The sequence below is a fragment of the Hyla sarda genome, chromosome 7 (assembly GCF_029499605.1).
Source record: "Hyla sarda isolate aHylSar1 chromosome 7, aHylSar1.hap1, whole genome shotgun sequence".
Lineage (NCBI taxonomy): Eukaryota > Metazoa > Chordata > Amphibia > Anura > Hylidae > Hyla > Hyla sarda.
The window spans coordinates 112,173,477-112,199,775 of record NC_079195.1 but is presented as its reverse complement, the minus strand read 5'-3'; the positions used below and the strand labels follow the sequence as shown (position 1 = coordinate 112,199,775).

The 26,299-nt window shown below is 42.2% G+C and overlaps 1 long non-coding RNA gene across 2 annotated transcripts; it reads left to right on the top strand.

Moving 5' to 3' along the window:
- The first annotated feature begins 236 nt into the window (after positions 1–236).
- LOC130282054 (uncharacterized) lies at positions 237–25,356 on the top strand. 2 transcript variants are annotated; one of them, XR_008846229.1, is made up of 4 exons: positions 237–475; positions 14,574–14,686; positions 22,760–22,820; positions 24,996–25,356. It is a non-coding gene; the product is annotated as an uncharacterized LOC130282054 (long non-coding RNA). The 2 variants fall into 2 exon arrangements; XR_008846228.1 differs by lacking the exon at positions 14,574–14,686 and having other exon boundaries at positions 24,996–25,349.
- The last annotated feature ends 943 nt before the right edge of the window (positions 25,357–26,299 follow it).

Here is a 26,299-nt window from a genome sequence, read left to right as displayed (position 1 = left end):
TTCCCTGACCTGTGGCTCTTTAGCTGTTGCAAAACTACAAATTCCAGCATGCCCTGTCAAATTGTAGTTTTGCACCAGCTGTAGAGCCACAGATTTATTCGCTCAAAACTGTCAGTATCCGGCGGCACTAGGACCCGGGTAAGCAACTCCTCGAGAACGTTGTTGCTGAGATGATGACGTCACATCAGAGTCAGCCTTGTGATTAGTGCTCCCCTGCACGTACGTGAGCGCAGGCGCGCTGGCGAGGTCTCGCTCTGGCGGCCGCGGAGAGCTCGTAGTGAGGTTGTGTAACGGCAGCTGAGTAACACACGGCCCCGTATGGCACATACAACCCCGGAGCTGTTATCAGTCACCTCCGGCGGGCTGACTCACCGCCTCAACTGATGCAATTTGGGGAAGAAATCGGAAACTACAGCAGGAGTGATGCAAGACCCCAAGTATCAGCACATGAGGGGAAATGCTTTAGTCTCCTTATGTAAGAAATAGTATAGGAACATGGCACAGCGGGCACGTCTTATAATAATATAGGAACATGGCACAGAATATGGCACAGCGGGCACGTCTTACAATAATATAGGAACATGGCACAGTGGGCACGTCTTATAATAATATAGGAACATGGCACAGCGGGCACGTCTTATAATAATATAGGAACATGGCACAGCGGGCACGTCTTATAATAATATAGGAACATGGCACAGTGGACACGTCTTATAATAATATAGGAACATGGCACAGCGGGCACGTCTTATAATAATATAGGAACATGGCACAGTGGGCACGTCTTATAATAATATAGGAACATGGCACAGAACATGGCACAGCGGGCACGTCTTATAATAATAAAGGAACATGGCACAGTGGGCACGTCTTATAATAATATAGGAACATGGCACAGAACATGGCACAGCGGGCACGTCTTATAATAATATAGGAACATGGCACAGCGGGCACGTCTTATAATAATATAGGAACGGCACAGTGGGCACGTCTTATAATAATATAGGAACATGACACAGCGGGCACGTCTTATAATAATATAGGAACATGGCACAGAACATGGCACAGCGGGCACGTCTTACAATAATATAGGAATATGGCACAGCGGGCACGTCTTATAATAATATAGGAACATGGCACAGCGGGCACGTCTTATAATAATATAGGAACATGGCACAGAACATGGCACAGCGGGCACGTCTTATAATAATATAGGAACATGGCACAGCGGGCACGTCTTATAATAATATAGGAACATGGCACAGCGGGCACGTCTTATAATAATATAGGAACATGGCACAGAACATGGCACAGCGGGCACGTCTTATAATAATATAGGAACATGGCACAGCGGGCACGTCTTATAATAATATAGGAACGGCACAGTGGGCACGTCTTATAATAATATAGGAACATGGCACAGCGGGCACGTCTTATAATAATATAGGAACATGGCACAGAACATGGCACAGCGGGCACGTCTTACAATAATATAGGAACATGGCACAGCGGGCACGTCTTATAATAATATAGGAACATGGCACAGCGGGCACGTCTTATAATAATATAGGAACATGGCACAGAACATGGCACAATGGGCACGTCTTATAATAATATAGGAACATGGCACAGCGGGCACGTCTTATAATAATATAGGAACATGGCACAGGGGCACGTCTTATAATAATATAGGAACATGGCACAGCGGGCACGTCTTATAATAATATAGGAACATGGCACAGAACATGGCACAGCGGGCACGTCTTATAATAATATAGGAACATGGCACAGCGGGTATGTCTTATAATAATATAGGAACATGGCACAGCGGGCACGTCTTATAATAATATAGGAACATGGCACAGCGGGCATGTCTTATAATAATATAGGAACATGGCACAGCGGGCACGTCTCATAATAAAATAGGAACATGGCACAGCGGGCATGTCTTATAATACTATAGGAACATGGCACAGCAGGCACGTCTTATAATACTATAGGAACATGGCAGAGCGGGCACATCTTATAATAGTATAGGAACATGGCACAGCGGGCACGTCTTATAATAAAATAGGAACATGGCACAGTGGGCACGTCTCATAATAAAATAGGAACATGGCACAGCGGGCATGTCTTATAATACTATAGGAACATGGCACAGCGGGCACGTCTTATAATACTATAGGAACATGGCACAGTGGGCACATCTTATAATACTATAGGAACATGGCACATCAGGCACGTCTTATAATAGTATAGGAACATGGCACAGCGGGCACGTTTTATAATACAGAAACATGGCACAGCGGGCATGTCTTATAATACTTTAGGAACATGGCACAGCGGGCACGTCTTATAATACTATAGGAACATGGCACAGTGGGCACATCTTATAATACTATAGGAACATGGCACAGCGGGCACGTCTTATAATAGTATAGGAACATGGCACAGCGGGCACGTTTTATAATACAGGAACATGGCACAGCGGGCACGTCTTATAATACAAGAACATGGCACAGCGGGCACGTCTTATGTGGTGGGGCTCATGTACCTATAATGTGCAGCGCCCTGAGGAAAGCCATGGCGGTCATATGGAGGAATTCACACTGGAAAACTTATTTCAGTTCACTTCTCTTTATGTGTAGTGGAGTGTTTCAAAACCGGGGAGCCTCCAGCTATCGCAAAACTACAACTCCCAAGATTCCCGGCTGTCCGGGCATCCTGGGAGTTGTAGTTTTGCAAAAACTGGAGGCATCCTGGTATATAGTCTTAGAAGGTCACTATACATCTATCCACCTTATTAACCCCTTAAGGACTCAGGGTTTTTCAGTTTTTGCACTTTCGTTTTTTCCTCCTTACCTTTTAAAAATCATAACCCTTTAAATTTTCCACCTAAAAATCCATATTATGGCTTATTTTTTGCTTTGCCAATTCTACTTTGCAGTGACATTAGTCATTTTACCCAAAAATGCACGGCGAAACGGAAAAAAAAATTGTGCGACAAAATCGAAGAAAAAACGCCATTTTGTAACTTTTGGGGGCTTCCGTTTCTACACAGTGCATTTTTCGGTAAAAATTACACCTTATGATTATTCTGTAGGTCCATACGGTTAAAATGATACCCTACTTATATAGGTTTGATTTTGTCGCACTTCTGGAAAAAATCATAACTACATGCAGGAAAATTTATACGTTTAAAAATGTCATCTTCTGACCCCTATAACTTTTTTATTTTTCCACGTACAGGGCGGTATGAGGGATCATTGTTTGCGCCGTGATCTGAAGTTTTTATCGGTATGATTTTTGTTTTGATCGGACTTTTTGATCACTTTTTATTCATTTTTTAATGTTAAAAAAAGTGACCAAAAATGCGCTTTTTTTGACTTTGGAATTTTTTTGCGCGTACGCCATTGACCGTGCGGTTTAATTAATGATATATTAACACGTGGACACGTCTTATAATAATATAGGAACATGGCACAGCGGGCACGTCTTATAATAATATAGGAACATGGCACAGTGGGCACGTCTTATAATAATATAGGAACATGGCACAGCGGGCACGTCTTATAATAATAAAGGAACATGGCACAGTGGGCACGTCTTATAATAATATAGGAACATGGCACAGAACATGGCACAGCGGGCACGTCTTATAATAATATAGGAACATGGCACAGCGGGCACGTCTTATAATAATATAGGAACGGCACAGTGGGCACGTCTTATAATAATATAGGAACATGGCACAGCGGGCACGTCTTATAATAATATAGGAACATGGCACAGAACATGGCACAGCGGGCACGTCTTACAATAATATAGGAATATGGCACAGCGGGCACGTCTTATAATAATATAGGAACATGGCACAGCGGGCACGTCTTATAATAATATAGGAACATGGCACAGAACATGGCACAGCGGGCACGTCTTATAATAATATAGGAACATGGCACAGCGGGCACGTCTTATAATAATATAGGAACATGGCACAGCGGGCACGTCTTATAATAATATAGGAACATGGCACAGAACATGGCACAGCGGGCACGTCTTATAATAATATAGGAACATGGCACAGCGGGCACGTCTTATAATAATATAGGAACGGCACAGTGGGCACGTCTTATAATAATATAGGAACATGGCACAGCGGGCACGTCTTATAATAATATAGGAACATGGCACAGAACATGGCACAGCGGGCACGTCTTACAATAATATAGGAACATGGCACAGCGGGCACGTCTTATAATAATATAGGAACATGGCACAGCGGGCACGTCTTATAATAATATAGGAACATGGCACAGAACATGGCACAGTGGGCACGTCTTATAATAATATAGGAACATGGCACAGCGGGCACGTCTTATAATAATATAGGAACATGGCACAGGGGCACGTCTTATAATAATATAGGAACATGGCACAGCGGGCACGTCTTATAATAATATAGGAACATGGCACAGAACATGGCACAGCGGGCACGTCTTATAATAATATAGGAACATGGCACAGCGGGTATGTCTTATAATAATATAGGAATATGGCACAGCGGGCACGTCTTATAATAATATAGGAACATGGCACAGCGGGCATGTCTTATAATAATATAGGAACATGGCACAGCGGGCACGTCTCATAATAAAATAGGAACATGGCACAGCGGGCATGTCTTATAATACTATAGGAACATGGCACAGCAGGCACGTCTTATAATACTATAGGAACATGGCAGAGCGGGCACATCTTATAATAGTATAGGAACATGGCACAGCGGGCACGTCTTATAATAAAATAGGAACATGGCACAGTGGGCACGTCTCATAATAAAATAGGAACATGGCACAGCGGGCATGTCTTATAATACTTTAGGAACATGGCACAGCGGGCACGTCTTATAATACTATAGGAACATGGCACAGTGGGCACATCTTATAATACTATAGGAACATGGCACAGCGGGCACGTCTTATAATAGTATAGGAACATGGCACAGCGGGCACGTTTTATAATACAGGAACATGGCACAGCTTGCACGTCTTATAATACAAGAACATGGCACAGCGGGCACGTCTTATGTGGTGGGGCTCATGTACCTATAATGTGCAGCGCCCTGAGGAAAGCCATGGCGGTCATATGGAGGAATTCACACTGGAAAACTTATTTCAGTTCACTTCTCTTTATGTGTAGTGGAGTGTTTCAAAACCGGGGAGCCTCCAGCTATCGCAAAACTACAACTCCCAAGATTCCCGGCTGTCCGGGCATCCTGGGAGTTGTAGTTTTGCAAAAACTGGAGGCATCCTGGTATATAGTCTTAGAAGGTCACTATACATCTATCCACCTTATTAACCCCTTAAGGACTCAGGGTTTTTCAGTTTTTGCACTTTCGTTTTTTCCTCCTTACCTTTTAAAAATCATAACCCTTTAAATTTTCCACCTAAAAATCCATATTATGGCTTATTTTTTGCTTCGCCAATTCTACTTTGCAGTGACATTAGTCATTTTACCCAAAAATGCACGGCGAAACGGAAAAAAAAATTGTGCGACAAAATCGAAGAAAAAACGCCATTTTGTAACTTTTGGGGGCTTCCGTTTCTACACAGTGCATTTTTCGGTAAAAATTACACCTTATGATTATTCTGTAGGTCCATACGGTTAAAATGATACCCTACTTATATAGGTTTGATTTTGTCGCACTTCTGGAAAAAATCATAACTACATGCAGGAAAATTTATACGTTTAAAAATGTCATCTTCTGACCCCTATAACTTTTTTATTTTTCCACTTACAGGGCGGTATGAGGGATCATTTTTTGCGCCGTGATCTGAAGTTTTTATCGGTATGATTTTTGTTTTGATCGGACTTTTTGATCACTTTTTATTCATTTTTTAATGATAAAAAAAGTGACCAAAAATGCGCTTTTTTTGACTTTGGATTTTTTTTGCGCGTACGCCATTGACCGTGCGGTTTAATTAATGATATATTTTTATAGTTCGGACATTTACGCACGCGGCAATACCACATATGTTTATTTTTATTTATTTTTACACTGCTTTATTTTTTTTATGGGAAAAGGGGGGTGATTCAAACTTTTATTAGGGAAGGGGTTAAATGACCTTTATTAACATAGAGACCTATAACACTGCACACACTGATCTTTTACACAGATCACAGGCATGTATTAACACGCCTGTGATCAGTGTTATCGGCGCTTGACTGCTCCTGCCTGGATCTCAGGCACGGAGCAGTCATTTGCCGATCGGACACCGAGGAGGCAGGTAAGGGCCCTCCCGGTGTCCTGCAAGCTGAACAGCCCAACTGAGCAACCGGGTCAATTTCACTTTAGAAGCGGCGGTCAGCTTTGACTGCCGCTTCTAAAGGGTTAATACCGCACATCGCCGCGATCGGCGATGTGTGGTATTAGCCACGGGTCCCAGCCGTTGATGAGCGCCGGGACCGAAGTGATATGATGCGGGATCGCGGCGGGATCCCGCTTCATATCGCGGGAGCCGGCGCAGGACGTAAATATACGTCCTGCGTCGTTAAGGGGTTAACCCATAGTACCCTGAATGGTTTGTGGCAGTTCATAGTGTTACGTTCCCTTGACTTTGCCTGTCCAGGCATGCTGGGAGTTGTAGTTGTGCAACAAGTGGAGGAGGCACCCTGGTACAGTATATGATCTCAGAACGTCACTATTCTTCTACCAACCACATATTAACCCATAGCAGCCTGAATGGTTTGTGGCAGTTCATAGTGTTATGTTCTCTTGACTGGATTCTTTGTTTTTTTTTTTTCTTCTTTTTTTTTTAACCCCTTTAGTTTTTTCCTCCTCCCCTTCAAAAAAATCATAACTCATTTATATTTTCATCCACAGACTAGTATGAGGGCTTGTTTTTTTGCGCGACCAGTTGTCCGTTGTAATGGCATCACTCACTTTACCATAAAATGTATGGCGCAACCAAAAAAATACTATTTGTGTGGGGAAATGAAAAAGAAAACCGCAATTTAGCAAATTTTGGAAGGTTTTGTTTTCACGCCGTACAATTTACGGTAAAAATGAAGTGTTCTTTATTCCTTGGGTTAATACGATTGAAATGATACCATGATAACATACTTTTCTATTACTGTTGCGCTTAAAAAAAATTGCAAACTGTTTAACCAAATTAGTACGTTTAAAATCCCCCTATTTTGAAGATCTATAACTTTTTCATTTTTCCGTATAAGCGGTGGCATTAAGGGCTCATTTTTTTGCCACGTGATCTATACTTTTTATTGATACCATATTTGCTTATATAAAACGTAATACTTTTTTTATGTATTTTTGTAAAATAAAATGCTATAAAAAAGCAGATATTTTGGACTTTTTTAGTTTTTACGGACGCCGTTCACCGTACGGTATCATTAACATTTTATTTTAATAGTTGGAATATTTAGGCACGCGGCGATACCAAATATGTATATAAAATATTTTTTTTACACTTTTTGGGGGTGAAATAGGGAAAATGGGACAATTTACGTTTTTAATGGGGGAGGGGGGTTTTCACATTTTTTAAAAACTTTTTAAACTTTTATTTTTACACTTTAATAGTCCCCATAGGGGACTATTTATAGCAATCATTCGATTGCTAATACTGTTCAGTGCTATGTATAGGACATAGCACTGATCAGTGTTATCGGTCATCTTCTGCACTGGTCTGCTCGATCGCAGACCAGAGCAGAAGACCCAAGGAAGGCAGTGGAGGGAGGTGAGGGGACCTCCGATTGCCATGCTGGACGATCACGGCAGTGCTGCGGGCTGATCATTCAAAGTACCGTGATGCTGCAGATCTGAGGGGTTAATGGCAGACATCCGCGCAATTGCGGATATCCACCATTACGGGCGGGTCCCTGGCTGCTATCAGCAGCCGGGGCATGATGCTCACGGTTATGCATAGGACGTAAATGTACTTCCTAGTAGGGATCGACCGATTTTCGGTATGGCCGATATTATCGGCCGATAATCACGATTTTGGGCATTATCGGTATCGGCAATTACCTTGCCGATAAGCCGATAATGCCCTGCCCCCACCGCGATCGCCACCCCCCCCGACCCGCCGCACCGCACCCCCGACCCACCGCACCGCGTCCACCCCCCACCGTGATGCTGGGCGGTATACCGGTATGGATTTTTGCCCATACTGCTATACCGGTCGGGCCCCTCCCCCACCCTCCGAGTCAATAAAAAAATTAAACTTGCCCGTAATGGGGGTGGTCCGGGTCATCCATCCTTCTTTCCTGTAGTGCTTGGGGGCGTTCCGGGTGAAGAGTGAACCGGTCCGGGCTGTCCTTCTTCTCCGGCGGTCATCTTCTCCACTCCGGGCAGGCTCCGGCCTAGTACGCTGCATAGATGCCGCTACGCCATGACTTCAGGTGCGTCGCTGCGCACGGGCGTCACTGCGCAGCGGCGTCTATGCAGCGTACTAGGCCGGAGCCTGCCCGGAGTGGAGAAGATGACCGCCCGAGAAGAAGGACAGCCCGGACCGGTTCACTCTTCACCCGGAACGCCCCCGGACACTACAGGAAGGAATGATGGATGGCTGGACCACCCTGACAGGTAGGGAAAGAGAAGCGGGTGGCGGCGGCAGCCTATGGCCCCGCAAAAGCCACTGTAGATCATTGATTTAAAGCGCCCGCTTTAAATCAATGATCTGCAGCGGTGTCGCAGGGGGTTAAATAGGCGATAACTTATACCGGAATATCGGTATAAGTTATCGGCTAACGGCCCTAACCTGCACCGATTATCGGTATCGGCCCTAAAAAAATGATATCGGTCGATCCCTACTTCCTAGTGCGTTAAGTACCAGCTCACCAGGACGTACATTTAGGTCCTGCTTTGTTAAGGGGTTAAAGTGCAAATTTGGCGCATTGATGGTTTTGCCACTTTTTGTGAAACTTTTTGTAGTGGTGCACTGCAAGGAAAATTTTGGGCCGAAAATTACGCAGTACTTGGATGAAAACCGAAAATGCATTGCCCCACCCACTTTTTTTAACCACCCATCTCAATTTTTTACACTAACATGTTCTTGTAGACCCAGTTTTTAAATTTTAAAAAGGAGAATATGCACCACAAAGTGTGTAACCCAATTTCTCTCAAGTAAGGAAATACCTCATATGTGGATGTAAAGTGCTCTGTGGGTGCACTAGAGGGCTCAGAGGCGAAGGAGCGACAATGGGATTTTGGAGAGTGAATTTTGCTGAAATGGTATTAGGGGGGCATGTCGCATTTAGGAAGTCCCTATGGTTCCATAACAGCAAAGAAAAAAACACATAGCATACTATTTTGGAATCTAGACCCCTTAAGGCATGTAAGAAGGGGTACAGTTAGCCTTAACACCCCACAGGTGTTTGACAACTTTTCGTTAAATTCGAATGTGTAAATGAGAGAACAAATATGTTTTTTAACTAAAATGCAGTTTCTTTCCCCTAATTTACAATTTTTATAGGAGGTAATATGAGAAAATGCCCCACATAATGTGTAACCCCATCTCTTCTGAGTATGGAAATACCCCATTTGTGGACGTCAAATGTACTGCGGGCGCACTACAATGTTCAGAATAGGAGGAGCCACATTTGGCTTTTTGAAATCAAATTTTGCTGAAATGGTTTTTGTTCCGCATGTCACATTTAGGAAGCCCCTGTGGTGCCATAACAGCAAAAAAAAAAACACATGGCATACTATTTAGGATACTACACCCCTCAAGGCAAGTAACAAGGGGTACAGTGAGCCTTAACACCCCACAGGTGTTTGACGACTTTTCTTTAGTCGGATGTGTAAATAAAAATAATTCTTTTCACTAAAATGCAGTTTTTCCCCCCAAAATTAACTATTTTAACAAGAGGTTATAGGAGAAAATGGCCCCCAAAATTTGTAACCCCATTTCTTCTGAGTATGGAATTACACCATGTGTGGACATCAAGTGCTCTGCGGGCAGCTTTTGGAGAGAGAATTTGTTTGGAATGGAAGTCAGGGGCCATATGCATTTACAAAGCCCCCATGGTGCCAGAACAGTGGACCCCCCACATGTGACCCCATTTTGGAAACGACACCCCTCACAGAATTTAATAAGGGGTGAAGTGAGAATTTACGGCTCACTGGTGTTTGACAGACTTTTGGAACAGTGGGCTGTGCAAATTAAAAATTTAATTTTTCATTTTCATGGACCACTGTTCCAAAAATCTGTCAGACACCTTTGGGGTGTAAATGCTCACTCTACCCCTTATTACATTCTGTGAGGGGTGTAGTTCCAAAATGAGGTCACGTGGGGGGTCCACTGTTCTGGCACTATGGGGGCTTTGTAAACACACATGGCCTTCAATTCTTTCTCCAAAAGCCTTCTCTTCTGAGCCCTGTAGTTCACCCGCAGAGCACTTGTGGGATATTTATATACTCAGAAGAAATGGGGTTACAAATTTTGGGGTGCTTTTTTCCTATTATTCCTTGTGAAAATGAAAAATTTGGGATAACACCTGCATTTTAGTGAAAAAAATTAATTTTTCATTTTCAACAAAAATTCTTCAAACACCTGTGGGTAGTTAAGGCTCACTATACCCCTTGTTACTTTCCTTAAATGGGTACTGTCAAATACGAAAACTTTTGATATGTTGTAAAGCATGTATAACCAATAGGTTTTGCAATTGCTTTCATTAGAAAATTTTCAGTATTTCATACTGAAAAAGCCAGTCAAACAACTGCCCCACCTGCCTGCTTGGATACATACTAGTCCTGCTGTTTCCATGCATCATCACCTATGTCATGGACACACTTCCTTGATTGACAGCTGTGAGTGCAGGGCTCACAGCTGGAGGAAAAATCCTCTCACTGTCAGCTTGTGTCCTGCTACTGTCAGTGAGGACAAGCTGGGAGTTTTAGTTTTGCTAATGCTAGGGGAGATGTGAGTAGACAGCATACTGAGGGAGGGGGCGGAGACAGGCACAGTGAGGCCACGCCTCCTCCCTTTTGAGAGGAATTCAGACTAGTGAGCTAAATTAAAAGTGTAATAAAAAAAAATAAAGGAGCTAGACACATACAAATTAGATGTACATGGTCAGGATTAGGTACTGAGTGATATATATAAAAAAAAAAAATTTTTGTTGCATCTGACGGGTAGGCTTTCAGGGGTGTAGTTTCCAAAATGGGGTCATATGTGTTTTTTTCTTTTCTTTTGCATTTATGTCAAAACCGCTGTAACGATCAGCCACCCCTATGCAAATCACCTCAAATGTACATTGCGCTCTATCACTCCTGAACTTTGTTGTGCGCCCGCAGTGCATTTTATGTCCACATATGGGGTATTTCTGTACTCAGGAGAAAGTGCGTTACAAATTTTTGGGGTCTTTTTTTGTTTTTACCTTTTGTGAAAATAAAAAGTATGGGGCAACACCAGCAAGTAACTGTAAAAAATTAAATTTTTTTTACAATAACATGCTGGAGTAGACCCCAACTTTACATTTTCATAAGGGATACAAGGAGAAAAAGCCCCCCAAAATTTGTTAGGCAATTTTTCCCGAGTTCGGAAATATCCCATATGTGGCCCTAAACTGTTTCCTTGAAATACGACAGGGCTCAGAAGTGAGAGAGCGCCATGTGCATTTGAGGTCTAAATTAGGGATTTGCATAGAGATTGACATAGGGGTATTCTACGCCAGTGATTCCCAAACAGGGTGCCTCCAGCTGTTGCAAAACTCCCAGCATGCCTGGACAGGCAATGTCTGTCCGGCAATACTGGGAGTTGTTGTTTTGCAACAGCTAGAGGTTCTGTTTTGGAAACAGTGCCGTACCTGATGTTTTTCTTTTTTATTGGGGGGGGGGGGGGGGCGCGCGACTGTGTAGGGGTATGTGTATATGTAGTGTTTTACTTTTTATTTTGTGTAGTGTTTTTAGGGTACATTCACACGGTTCGGTTCACAGTGAGTTTCCCGCTGGGAGTTTGAGCTGCAGCGGAAAATTTGCGGCATCTCAAACATGCAGCGTGAAACTCGCTGTAAACCCGACCGTGTGAATGTACATTTACATGGGCGGGTCAAACCTCGAGCTGTTGCAAAACTACAACTCCCAGCATGCCCTTTGGCTGTTCGTGCATGCTGAGAGTTGTAGTTTTGCAACATCTGGAGGGCCGCAGTTTGGGGACCACTGTGCAGTGGTCTTCAATCTTTGCTCTTCCAGATGTTGCAAAACTACAACTCCCAGCATGCCCAGACAGTCCAGATATGCTGGGAGTTGTAGTTCTGTAATATATGGCCATTCAGATGTTGCCGAACTACAACTCCCAGCATGCCTGGGCAGTCTGTGCATGCTTGGAGTTGAAGTTTTGCAACATCTGGAGGGCTACAGTTTGGACACCACTACTTAGCGGTCTCCCAACTGTTCTCTTCCACTTGTTGCAAAACTACAATTCCCACCATGCCCTTCGGCTGTCTGGGCATGCTGGGAGTTGTAGTTTTGCAACAACTGGAGGCAAACATTGTTTCCTAACTCAATGTTTCCCAACCCGTGTTCCTCCAGCTGTTGCAAAACTTCAACTCCAAGCAGGCCCAGACTGCCCAGGCATGCTGGGAGTTGTAGTTTGGCAACATCTAAAGGGCCAGATATTACAGAACTACAACTCCCAGCATGCCTGGACTGTCTGGGCATGCTGGGAGTTGTAGTTTTGCAACATCTGGAAGAGCACAGATTGGAGACCACTGCACAGTGGTCTCCAAACTGCGGCCCTCCAGATGTTGCAAAACTACAACTCCCAGCATGCCCAGACAGCCAAAGGCTGTCTGGGCATGCTGGGAGTTGTAGTTTTGAAATTCCTAGAAGCAGCAGTGAATATCACTTTACGGCGATTTTCACTGCTGTTTCCACTTGCCTGCCGCCGCCGCTGCTTCTTCACTTGACTGCCGCCGCTGCTTCTTCACTTGACTGCCGCCGCCTCCATGTGTGCCTGCCGCCGGTCCGTAATGCCGCGCCGTCCCGGCAGGTATGTGCCGTGGTCCCCCCGCAGCTCCCGGGATCCATTTCCCCCGCTCTGCCCGACTTCTAGGGGCGGGCAGTCGGGGGATCTGAACTTTAACCCCCCCAGTCAGCGATCACTATGATTAGTCCACAGGGACCAATCACAGTGATCGCTGACCAGGACCATCCACAGATGGTCCTGGGGGGGCTTGCAGAAGTTGTCCCCCACTGGTAAAAGCTGGACTTCTGCCAGTTAACCCGTGCATCACCGGGTTAACTGATGACTTTTATAAACGTCATGATGCGCGAACTACCAGCACATCATGACGTTTATATAAGTCATAATGCGGGAAGGGGTTAAAGGGGTATTCCAGGATTTTTTTTTATTTGACTATGTTACAGGGACTGTAAAGTTAGTGTAGTTCATAATATAGTGTCTCTACCTGTGACTGTTTTCTCACAATTCTTCTGTGATTTTCTCTCCAATGTTCATTTTTAACAGCATACAAAATTACTGTTGTCTCAGATTTTTCCCAGGTTGCAATGCGGCCGAGACCTGACTCACTAGTCAGCTGATGACAGGGAGCCTGTCTGCTTCAATGGGTGGAGGAATCGCTTGGTGGGAGAGAGATCAATCTGCAACTAATGCAACAGCTGTAGGCACCCTGATTGAAAACGACAGGTCTTTTGAATGGATGCAGCTCATTTATGTTTCAATGGATGGGGTGGATGATGTGTAGGAGGGAGAAAAAAAATGAAAACTGAAACAGGAAATACTAGTTCAGAAAAAGATAGCCACAGTGTTATGTTAATCTCACAACAAAGCCATTTAGCCCCAAGAGAAGCACAGATCCTTCTTAACCCCTTAAGGACCAGGGGTTTTTCTGTTTTTGCACTTTCATTTTTTCCTTAAAAAATCATAACTCTTTCAATTTCGCACCTAAAAATCCATATGATGGTTTTTTTTTGCGCCACCAATTCTACTTTGTAATGACATCAGTAATTTTACCCAAAAATCTACAGCGAAACGGGAAAAAAAATCATTGTGAGACAAAATTTTAAAAAAACGCCATTTCCTAAGTTTTGGGGGCTTCTGTTTCCACGCAGTAAATTTCAGGATAAAAATGACACCTTATCTTTATTCTGTAGGTCCATACAATTAAAATGGTACCCTACTTATATAGGTTTGATTTTCTGAAAAAAATCATAACTACATGCAGGAAAATTTATATGTTTAAAATTGTCATCTTCTGACCCCTTTTACGTTTGTATTTTTCCGCATATGGGGCAGTATGAGGACTCATTTTTGCTCTGTGATCTGAAGTTTTTAGTGGTACCGTTTTTGTATTGATCGGACTTGTTGATACACTATTTTGGACTTTGGAATTTTTTTGCACGTACGCCATTGACTGTGCAGTATAATTAATGATATATTTTTATAATTCGGACATTTCCGCACGCGGCGATACCATATATATTTTTTTTTATTTACACAGTTTGTTTTTTTTAAATGGAAAAGGGGGGTGATTCAAACTTTTTTTTTAGGGGAGGGGTTAAATGATCTTCATTCACTTTTTTTTTGCAGTGTTTAGAAGCAAATCACCATAGTAAACCTCTTCTGAACTGGGCAGTTCCCAAGACACGTGTCATCAGAGAGCACAGACAGAAAAGAACAACCATAACTTCAGAAGCTCATAAGTACTGAAAGGAATAATATTTTTTAATAGAAGTAATTTACAAATCTGTTTAACTTTCTGGTGCCAGTTGATATATATAAAAAAGTTTTTTCCTGGATAACCCCTTTAAAGTAAAATAAGGGGGAAGTCGGTCTGTCCCTGCTAGCCCGATACAGGGCTAAATCTATGACAAATTCACCTGCCTGGCGCCCAGAACTACTTGTCCTGGGTGATAGGATTTCAACATCCCTGCTATGGGTTTTTACAGGGCTGATTGGGACCACCACAGGGCAATCGCAAGGTCCTGATCAGTTGAAATGACAGGAAAGGGTCCCTACTTGCCTCTGTACTGTTTGATCAGCACTTCAGGAATACAGGCAGCCTCAGCAGCCTATATAAGTAGAGCGCCAATAATAATGATCAATGCTTTGCCTATGACATTGAACAATGTTAGAAATTGTAAAATTGCATGTAATAGTCCCCTATGGAGTAGGGGAAAAATGTTTTAAAACGTGAATAAGACCCTCCCCTAATACAATTTTAAACCCCCCTTTTCTCATTTTACTAATAAAATAATGTCAGTAAAAGTAAACATAAATATATTTGGTATTGCAGAATGCAAAAATGTCCGAGCTAATAAAATATTATCATAATGAAACTGCGAGGTGAATGGTATAAACAAAAACCAAAGCTAAGACTTTAGTATTTTTCCATTGGGTTCTTTTGTAGTCCTGTAATTCCCAGGCTGGATTCATACACAGAGCTTTTAATTTTTTTTCCAGAGCATTTTCATTCATGGTTTTTATCTTTTATCGTGTTTTTAGGAATCTAATTGTCACTTCGAAGCCTATAGGGAAATATAAAATGCATTATGTACAAAGCACTTTTTTGGGTTGTTTTACATGCATTTTATTTCATGCTTAAAGGGGTATTCGAGGAAAAAAAATTTTTTATATTTCAACTGGCTCCAGAAAGTTAAACAGATTTGTAAATTACTTCTATTAAAAAATCTTAATCCTTCCAATAATTATCATCTGCTGAAGTTGAGTGGTTCTTTTCTGTCGGGCAACAGTGCTCTCTGCTGACATCTCTGCTTGTCTCGGGAACTGCACAGAGTAGAAGAGGTTTACTATGGGGATTTGATTCTACTCTGGACAGTTCCTGAGACAGGTGTCATTAGAGAGCATTTAGACAGATAAGAACAACTCAACTTCGGCAGCTCATAAGTACTGAAAGGGTTAAGATTTTTTAATAGAAGTAATTTACAAAACTGCTTAACTTTCTGGAGCCAGTTGATATATAAAAAAAGTTTTTTCCTGGATAACCCCTTTAACCTGTTAAGGATCAAGGGCATACATGTACGCCTTTGCTCCCTGGTACTTAAGGACCAAGGGCGTACCTGTACGCCCGTGGAATTTCGGTTCTCGCCACGTGCCGGGTGGGGACCGGACCGGGGTGACTGCTAATATCGATCAGCAGGCACCCCGCGCAAATGCCCAGGGGGGGCATCAGACTCCCCCATGTCATGCCACCCCTCCTATCCCTGCTATTGGGCATCTAGAAGCGATCGGGGGCGGGTGGGGTTAACTTTCATTTTCCGCATTCTGCCCACCCACAATAGGCGGGGCAGGACGGGGAAATGAAGGAGACCGGCGCCGAAGAGCTACTTACCCTGCGGGCGACGATCGGTGTCGATGATCAGCGCGGGCGGCATGTTGTGCGACAGAAGAGGACGGCTCCCTGGATCTGATGGAAGCCGGTAAGTTGCATACCAACATCTAGGGGACTACAGTTTGAGACCACTATACAGTGGTCTCTACACTGTTGCCCTCCAGATGTTGCAAAACTACAACTCCCAGCATGCCCAGACAGCTGTCATGCTGGGATTTGTAGTTTTGTAACAGCTGGAGGGTCACAGTTTGGACATCACTGTGCTGTGAACTGTGGCCCTCTAGATCTTGCAAAACTACAACTCCCAGCATGCCCACATAGCAGTTTGCTGTCTGGGCATGCTGGGATTTGTAGTTTTGCAACATCTGGAGGTCCACAGTTTGGAAATCACTGTGCAGTGGTCTCTAAACTGTAGACCTCCAGATGTTGCAAATTCCAGCATGCCCAAACAGCTGTCTCGGCATGCTGGGAGTTGTAGTTGTGTACCTCTAGCTGTTGCATAACTACATCTCCCAGCATGCACTTTGAAGATCAATACAAGCTGGGAGTTGTAGTTTTTCAACAGCTGGAGGCACACTGGTTGGAAAATACTGAGTTAGGTAACAGAACCTAACTGAAGGTTTTCCAACCAGTGTGCCTCCAGCTGTTGCAAAAGTACAACTCCCAGCATGCATGGTCGGTCAGTGCATGCTGGGAGTTGTAGTTTTGAAACTGCTGGAGGTTTGCCCCCCCCCCCCCCCCATGTGAATGTGCAGGGTACATTCACACAGGCAGGTTTACAGTAAGTTTCCTGCTTCAAGTATGAGCTGCGGCAAATTTTTTGCCACAGCGCAAACTCCTAGCGGTAAGCTCACTGTAACCCGCTAGTGCGAATGTACCCCTAAAAACACTACACCACGCTACACTAACACATAATAAAGGGTAAAGTACTACATATACACCCCCTTACACTGCCCCCCCCCCCCAATAAAAATGAAAAACTTATTGTTCAGCAGTGTTTCCAAAACGGAGCCTCCAGCTGTTGCAAGACAACAACTCCCAGCATTTCTGGACAGCCACTGACTGTCCAGGCATGCTGGGAGTTTAGCAACAGCTGGAGGCACCCTGTTTGGGAATCACTGGCGTAGAATATCCCTATGTCCACCCCTATGCAATCCCTAATTTAGTCCTCAAATGTGCATGTTGCTCTCTCACTTCAGAGGCCTGTCGTATTTCAAGGAAACAGTTTAGTACCGCATATGGAGTATTTCCGTACTCGAGAGAAATTGCACTACAAATTTTTGGGGGCTTTTTCTCCTTTTACCCCTTATGAAAAGGAAAAGTTGGGGTCTACAATAGCCTGTTAGTGTAAAAAATGTAAAGTTTTACACTAACATGTTGGTGTTGCTCCATACTATTTTCACAAGAGGTAAAAGGAAAAATAAGACCCCCAAAATTTGTAATGCAATTTCTCATGAGTACGGAACTACCCCATATGTGGGCCTAAAATGCTCTGTGGGTGCATAACAAGGCTCAGGAGTGAGAGCGCACTATGTACATTTGCACAGGGGTGGCTCATTTTACAGCGGTTCTGACATAAACGCAAAAAAATTAATACCCACATGTGACCCCATTTTGGAAACTACACCCCTCACAGAATGTAACAAGGGGTATAGTGAGCCTTAACACCCCACAGGTGTTTGACGTATTTTTATTAAAGTTGGATGGGAAAATAAATTAAAAAAAGAATTTCACTAAAATGCTGGTGTTACCCTAAATTTTTCATTTTCACAAGGGAAAATAGGAAAAAAGCCCCTCAAAATTTGTAACCCCATTTCTTCTAAATAAGAGCATACCCCATATGTGGATGTAAAGTGCTCTGAGGGCGAACTACAATGCTCAGAAGAGAAGGAGCACCATTGGGATTGTGAAGAGAAAATTTGTCCGGAATTGAAGGCCACGTGTGTTTACAAAGCCCCCACAGTGCCAGAACAATGGACCCCCCCCCCCCCCACATGACCCCATTTTGGAAACTACACCCCTCACGTAATGTAATAAGGGGTACAATGAGCATTTACGCCCCACAGGTGTCTGACAGTTTTCTGGAACAGTGGTCCGTGAAAGAGAAAAATGTAATTTTGCATTTGCTCAGCCCACTGTTCCAAAGATCTGTCAAACGCCAGTGGAGTGTAAATACTCACTGCACCCCTTATTAAATTCTGTGAGGGGTGTAGTTTCCAAAATGGGGTCACATGTGTGTGTGGGGGGGTCCACTGTTCTGGCACCACGGGGGGCTTTGTAAACGCACATGGCCCCTGACTTTCATTCCAAACACATTCCCTTTCCAAAAGCTCAATGGCGCTCCTCCTCTTCTGAGCATTGTAGTGCGCCAGCAGAGCACTTGACGTCCACACATAGGGTATTTCCATACTCAGAAGAAATTGGGTTACAAATTTTGGGGGTAATTTTCTCCTATTACCCCTTGCAAAAATGTAAAATTTGGGGAAAAACCAGCATTTTAGTGAATATTTTTTTTTCATTTACACATCCAACTTTAACAAAAAGTCGTGAAATACCTGTGATGTATTAAGGCTCACTGTACCCCTTGTTATGTTCCTTGAGGGGTGTAGTTTCCAAAATAGTATGCCATGTGTTTTTTTTTTTTTTTTGCTGTTCTGGCACCATAGGGGCGACATGCCCCCCAAAAACCATTTCAGCTAAATTTGCTTTCAAAAAGCCAAATGTGACTCCTTCTCTTCTGAGCATTGTAGTTTGCCCGCAGAGCATTTTAAGTCCTAACATGGGGTGTTTCCATACTCAGAAGAGATGGGGTTACAAATTTTGGGGGGGCATTTTCTCCATTTACCCTTTATAAAAAAGGTAAATTTGGGGGGAAAAATGCACTTTAGTGAAAATTTTTTTTTTCATTTACACATCCGATTTTAACGAAAAGTCATCAAACACCTGTGGGGTGTTAAGGCTCACTGGACCCCTTGTTATGTGCCTTGAGGGGTGTAGTTTCCAAAATGGTATGCCATGTGTTTTTTTTTTTTTTTTTGCTGTTCTGGCACCATAGGGGCTTCCTAAATGCGACATGCCCCCCAAAAACCATTTCAGAAAAACTCACTCTCCAAAATCCCATTGTCACTCCTTACCTTCTGAGCCCTCTAGAGCGCCCGCGGAACACTTGACATACACATATGAGGTATTTCCTTACTCGAGAGAAATTGGGTTACAAATTTTGAGAGGATTTGCCTCCTTTTACCTCTTGTAAAAATTCAAAAACTGGGTCTGAAGAACATGTGAGTGTATAAAATGAAGATTTTGAATGTTATCCTTTATTTTGCTGTTATTCCTGTGAAACACCTAAAGGGTTAACACACATACTGAATGTCATTTTGAATACTTTGAGGGGTGTAGTTTTTATAATGGGGTCATTTATGGGGTATTTCTAATAGGAAGACCCTTCAAATCCACTTCAAACCTGAACTGGTCCATGAAAAATTCTGATTTTGAAAATTTTGTGAAAAATTGGAAAATTGCTGCTATACTTTGAAGCCCTCTGATGTCTTCCAAAAGTAAAAACATGTCAACTTTATGATGCAAACACAGTAGACATATTGTATTTGTGAATCAAAATATAATTATTTTGTTATGTCAATTTTCCTTACAAGCAGAGAGCTTCAAAGTTAGAAAAATGCTACATTTTCAATTTTTCATAAAATTTTTTAATTTTTCACCAAGAAATGATGCAAATATCAACAAAATTTTACCACTAACATAAATTAGAATATGTCATGAAAAAACAATCTTCGAATTAGAATGAAAGGTAAAAGCATCCCAGAGTTATTAATGCTTAAAGTGACAGTGGTCAGATGTCCAAAAAACGCTCTGGTCCTAGAGTGAAAATTGGCCTGGTCCTTAAGGGGTTAAGGAGGGCTAAAACAAATATAGTAACACGTTTAAAAAGTTAGGAGCCAGCAACATGACCCGGTTAAAGATTGAATAATACACATTTAGGGTAGGGTCCCATGTAGCGGATTTTGCTGTGTATTTGTTGCTGTGTATTTTCCTACCCATTGGAGTCAATGGGTAGCAAAATTAGCTGCATATTTTGCTACTCATTGACTTCAATAGGTAGGGAAATATGCAGCAACAAATATGTAATTTATCACTTATCCATAAGTCCTAACAGCCGGACACGCAGTAGTCACAGGATTGGGGGACCTGGGTCCCCATCTTAATGGGTTAGTTGTGATGTCCACTGCTGCTTCATTCACTGTCTGTGGAATTGACCAAGAGAGACCCAATTACAGAACTAGGCTGTTCCCATCAGTCAGTCAGTCAACAGTAGCAGACACCAACTAAGGGTACATTCACACTATGATTGTGTGATACGGTCGCCGGACCCAACAGGGAAATTTCAAAACCATCCGCTGCCGTATCCCATTCATTTAAATGGGCCTGTTGGAGTCTGCTTTTTTTCACCATACCCGGACTGAAAACTGTGGTCTGCTGGATCGGTTGACCGTATCACACAATTGTAGTGTGAATGCACCCTTAGAAGAATGCTACATGCAGGAAGGGCATGGATCAAAAACTGGATCTAATTTTATAGTACCCATGATGACCAAATTATTATCCTGTCTTGGGCACAAACCTCATGCAAAAATATTTAAGCCACCACAAAATAACTAATAAAAATAACATTGGATAAGGACTAATACAAAGACAGAATCTGTTTTTTATTTTCTTAGCAGGGATACTGGTTTTGGTAGTGTTGCTATACTTCAGTTAGTTATAAAACGCAAACTACCACATCTATTTTTAAATAAACTTTTCATGGCAATCCATTTATTTATATTTTTCTGGGAAATAATCCAGCAGAACATTTTAGACAATGTCTTGTTCATTTTCCAGGAACCAGGGAATATTTACAAAGTACATCCAAAAATACATTTCTGAAAAAAAAAAAGATGTAAGTGCCTTGGAGCACGAACTCTGAAACTCCTCGCAAAAAGCATCACACAAAGGTGCATGGAACTGAATGTCTTAAGGAAATTAAAGTTAAGCTCCCTGTGGCTGTCCATACTCTTGAGTGGCTGAACACCAACTGAGAAATCAAAGTGATTGTGTTCAGTGAAGGGATTTCTTCCTGTTAAGCTGCCCACCAGCAGAGTGTACACGGGATAATTTATTTAAAAAATCATAACAAAGATTCACCAGCATAACAATTATTCATGAATGTAAGTACCATGGTAACAAGCATAGCTTGCTATGGGGCAAAAGAACCCATCATGCCCATATCACTCCACAGATAAGGTGTGGTTAGCCATGAAGTATAGATAAGGTGGCATGGTAAAGTTAATGGAGTCCCATTCTTAGCTCCCTATTTAAAAAATAAAAAAATAAAAATCAGAACAAGGAAGGTGTTTTTTAAGGCTGCTTTCACACTAAAAAATATTCCCGTTAGGAAATCGCCAGTTATACGGTGGGTACAAAAACACTAACGGCCGCTAGAAAAATCCCATAGACTATAACTGGATTTTCTAATAGCCGTTTTAACCAGTTATACCCTTTTATTAATAAGGCTGGGTTCACACTACGGTTTGTAACTACGGTTCCCGTATACGGCTGGGAGGAGGGGGGGCGGTGCTTAATCGCGGCGCCCGCACTCAGCCGTATTCGGGAACCGTAGTTACAAACCGTAGTGTGAACCCAGCCTAACGGACGTTAATTTGTGATGGGCGAATGAACGGAAGAAATAGTGCATGCACTAATTCTCCCGTTACTATCGCCCGTCACAAAATAATGTCCGTTATTAATAACGGGCGACAACGCGTTAAAATGGCTATTGGAAAAATCCCATATAATGGGATTTTCTAACGGCAATTAGTGATTTTGTACTGGCCGTATAACTGCCGATTTCCTAACGGGCGTTCATAACGGAAATATTTTTATAGTGTGAAAGCAGCCTAAGAAAAAAAGGACCAGAACATTTACATAGACATGGCATAAAATGTGGCATGGTTCAGCAACCAAACAAGCAGGAGGAACCACCATGTCCTAGCCTAAAGGAGGTTGTTATGCTGGCTGTGTAATTAAATCAGTAGGGATTGAAGGGACAGATGAACTGGAAGGACCAGGACAGTACATGCAAAAGAGGAAGGAGAAGAAGAAAAAAAAAGGTGGGGAGTGGGGATGATCTTGGACAAAAGAAAGAAAATTACCCCATTCTTAATTCCATCATGGCTACTTCCGCTGTTTGCATTATCCCTTCACTGCAGCATTGTGTTTATTACATTATTCCTGTATTTTACAGTATTTCTGTATGTAACTTTTTTCCTATGTTGTGAGGTCACAGCGGTGGCTTTTTGTAAATATGTGATTCCTGTGCAATAATATTTGTTGTGCTTTTTTCCTGTGCTGTGACATGTATATATAGAGTTAGAAGACTGCACTCCAATGCAGGAATAGTGAAGGCAAAAAAGTTTACAGTGCATTTGGTAAGATTTCAAGCCCTTATACTTTTTTTTTCCAAGTTTTGTTGTGTACTTGTGCTAAATGTAAAAAAAATAATGATAATAATCCCCCATCTTCTGCACAAAATACCCATAATGACAAAATGAAACAGTATATTATAAATCCACCAAGTGTAAGAAGATAAACTTAAGCGCTCACTGGGCACTTAAGCAGATGTCTTCAAGCTTTATTGCACAAAATCAACGGGATACATCCTGTTTAGGGGAGCGGACAGGAGCGGTGGCGTGAGGGGTGGATGGGCAATGGACCGTATTGCGCGGCATCAGGCCCCTGATGAAGCGTGACACCGTGCAATACGGTCCGTTGCCCATCCACCCCTCACGCCACCACTCCTGTCCACTCCCCTGTACAAGATGTATCCAGTTGATATTCTGCAATAAAGCTTAAAGACATCTGCTTAAGTGCCCGGTGAGCGCTTTGTTTATCTTCTTACACTTGGAGGATTGTTAGTTGTATTGTTTTCTACACGAGAGCACTGCATACAAGGTCAAGCACACAGGGATACTCAGCTGCCGTGTACTACAGTTGGCTCTAAATGGTGTAGCTACAGTGGTGCCAAGGACTGTATTCTAAGTTTTTGACACAGTATATTAGAAATATTTGCTAATTTATTGAAGAGGAAATTTTGAAGGGGTACTCCAGAGAAAAAATAACATGTTTTCAAACGAACTGGTGCCAGAAAGTTATACAGATTGTAAATGACTTCTATTGAAAAATCTTAAGCCTTCCTGTACTTATCAGCTGCTGTTTGCTCCAAAGGAAGTTGTGTAGTTCTCCGCTGCCACCTCTATCCATGCCAGGAACTGTCCAGAGCAGGTGCAAATACCCATAGCAAACCTCTCCTGCTCTGGACAATTCCTGACACGGAGAGAGGTAGCAGCACTGTAGTCAGACTGGAAAGAACTACGCAACTTTTTCTGTGGTATGCGGAAGCTGAAGTACTGGAAGGATTAAGATTTTTAAATAGAAGTAATTTACAAATCTGTTTAACTTTCTGGCACCAGTTGATTTGAAAATATTTATTTTCCACCGAAGTACTTTTAATACCAGGCTCTTCTGGACCACCTGCTCTATTTATAATTGTGGCTGATGAGAACTTTGGACTGCATATCAATGTGTTGGCTCTTCAACCAGTATCTGAAGGAAAAGTGCCCCAAGGCTGTGCACACTAATTTAATCCATCATATTAAAAGTCAAAACAGAGCAGATAGAAAAGTTACTAAATAGGCCCATGATTCCCACAAATTCTACAAATAGATAGGTGAACCATGAATCCCCTTCCAAAAAAGGTGCTGAAATTTTTAATTCGTTCCACTTTTTGTAAATAACTTTTTCATAAAATAAAAAAAATACATGTCAACATAGCCAAAACTTGAATAAAAATATATTTTCTATGTTTTCATAATTGTAGATGCAGTTGAAATAACATGCACAATACGTTTAAAAAAAATCCTCTAAGGACTGTGACATGTCAGGACTATTAAAGTGATTAACAGGACTGCCGATAGATGTAGCTCCCCTATTGTATTATCCTCCCACATTATACCATCATATCTATTTACTTATAAATATAATTTTCTCCATGCTGAACAAGTATGTGTATCACAGCTGACACATGTGTCTGGTGATATCCAGTGCTACAGGCTTTCCTGAATGGGATTTTAGAGACCATAAAGTAATTTTGTGTGTTCCAGAGGCCAAAAGTCAAACACTCCCCACTGACAAGCCTTGAAGTAAGTAGATCATAGTCATGGAAAAACAGTGTCCTTAGGATAAAACCAGATTTAGCAGGATCCAGCAAGATTTAACAGAGGATCTGCACAATGTGTCCTGTTAAGAGCTCTATCTATTGACAAGTGAAGCATTTGAAATGGCTTTGAAGAGTCATTGCTACAATGGAGTTCCTACAACGAAGCTACAGCAAGAATATTGATGTTTAAAATGTGACATTATCTTTTTTTACATTTTTAAACATTTTTAAAGACATATTTACACGGTGCAGTCTGCTTTTTAATTTAAGGGAGGGGGGGGGGGGGGGGGGTTGTAGCACAAGTAACAACATATAACTAGAATTTCATTGTGGAGTATTCAACCCTAGTCTAATGTTTGAATGCATTTTTCCCATTCCCATCTTGAAGCTTTGCAGGTACTGCAACTTAGCCCTATTCACTTGAATGTAGTGAAGCTGCAGTTCTCTCCGTAACTGGACCGACAAGTTACCACCCATTGTAGAGATGCTCTTTGGGGGTCATTGAAATTCGGATGCTGCCAATAAACATGTGAGATCAGAAAGTGGATCCCCTTTAAAGAGGATCTGTAATAATTAAGTGTATGTTTCCCAAAGGAATATCAGAGGAACAGCATGAGTTCTCAGATAAGATGCTTCCACATTGCTTTTTCATGAGGACTACTAAAACAGATATGTCAGGAATACTTTCCTATTGAGAATTATTGTGAAAAAAACTTCTGCTTTTTTTTTTTGCAGTGGCCACTGTCAACATTCAGTATAGAATGCAAATCACCGATCAGGTCACACGTATTTTATGGTGAGAAACATCTCTTTAGGACACCTCATACGTGTTTAACTTGGCTTCAGGAGGGGCCTGCTGGTTGTTGAGAAGCCAAAATAAGAAGCTCAAATGTAGGGAGGCAAATTAGTTTCCAGTTGCAAGAAACCTGAATACAATTCTTCAATGTTCATGTTAAGGAAGTGTTTCAATATGAGCATTTTTTGAGGTAGCAAAGAAATGGAGGCTTTCCATGCAATGGAAAAACTGTTGTGATTCCCTCCCCCAATAAAAATAAAGTTGGGAACCTCTGCAGTAGAGTTTTCTAAAATGCTAGATCACAAGCTCATTCTATGCAGTTCTCAATCCACAATATGTGAATGCTACATATACTTCATTCCTACCTTACTTATATGTCCCCCTACATAGGTCCCAAATAACTGGACTTCAGAAACATACAAAAGGGGTATTCTCATTTCAGCAAGTAAGGGGATAACTGAATAACTAGTGCATCAGTGGAGCTTCGACCACTAGGATTCCTGTCGATCCCAAGAACATAGGTAATCGGTATCCCTAAATTAATGGAGCACATGCATATCCAGTGCTCTATTCATTCTGTATAGGGGGATATAACCCCCCCCCCCCTCTCTTGTTTATCCTGGGTCATATTTTGCCTGCCTTCCCATCAGCAGATGTCCCAGCAGGCGGACCATGACTGATAAGCTGTGGATAGGGGATAACATGTTGACGTAGGAATACCCATTATATTTATGAACATAAACAAAAAATTTACTTTTCATGTATACGAATTTCTGTCTCTGGTAACTACTAGTACAAGAATAACAGTTTATTACTATATGAAGGTGTGCTCTTCTGCTCATTTACATGTAGAATGAAAATACTTTTATGGCTTCTTATCCCATGATAACAGTTCC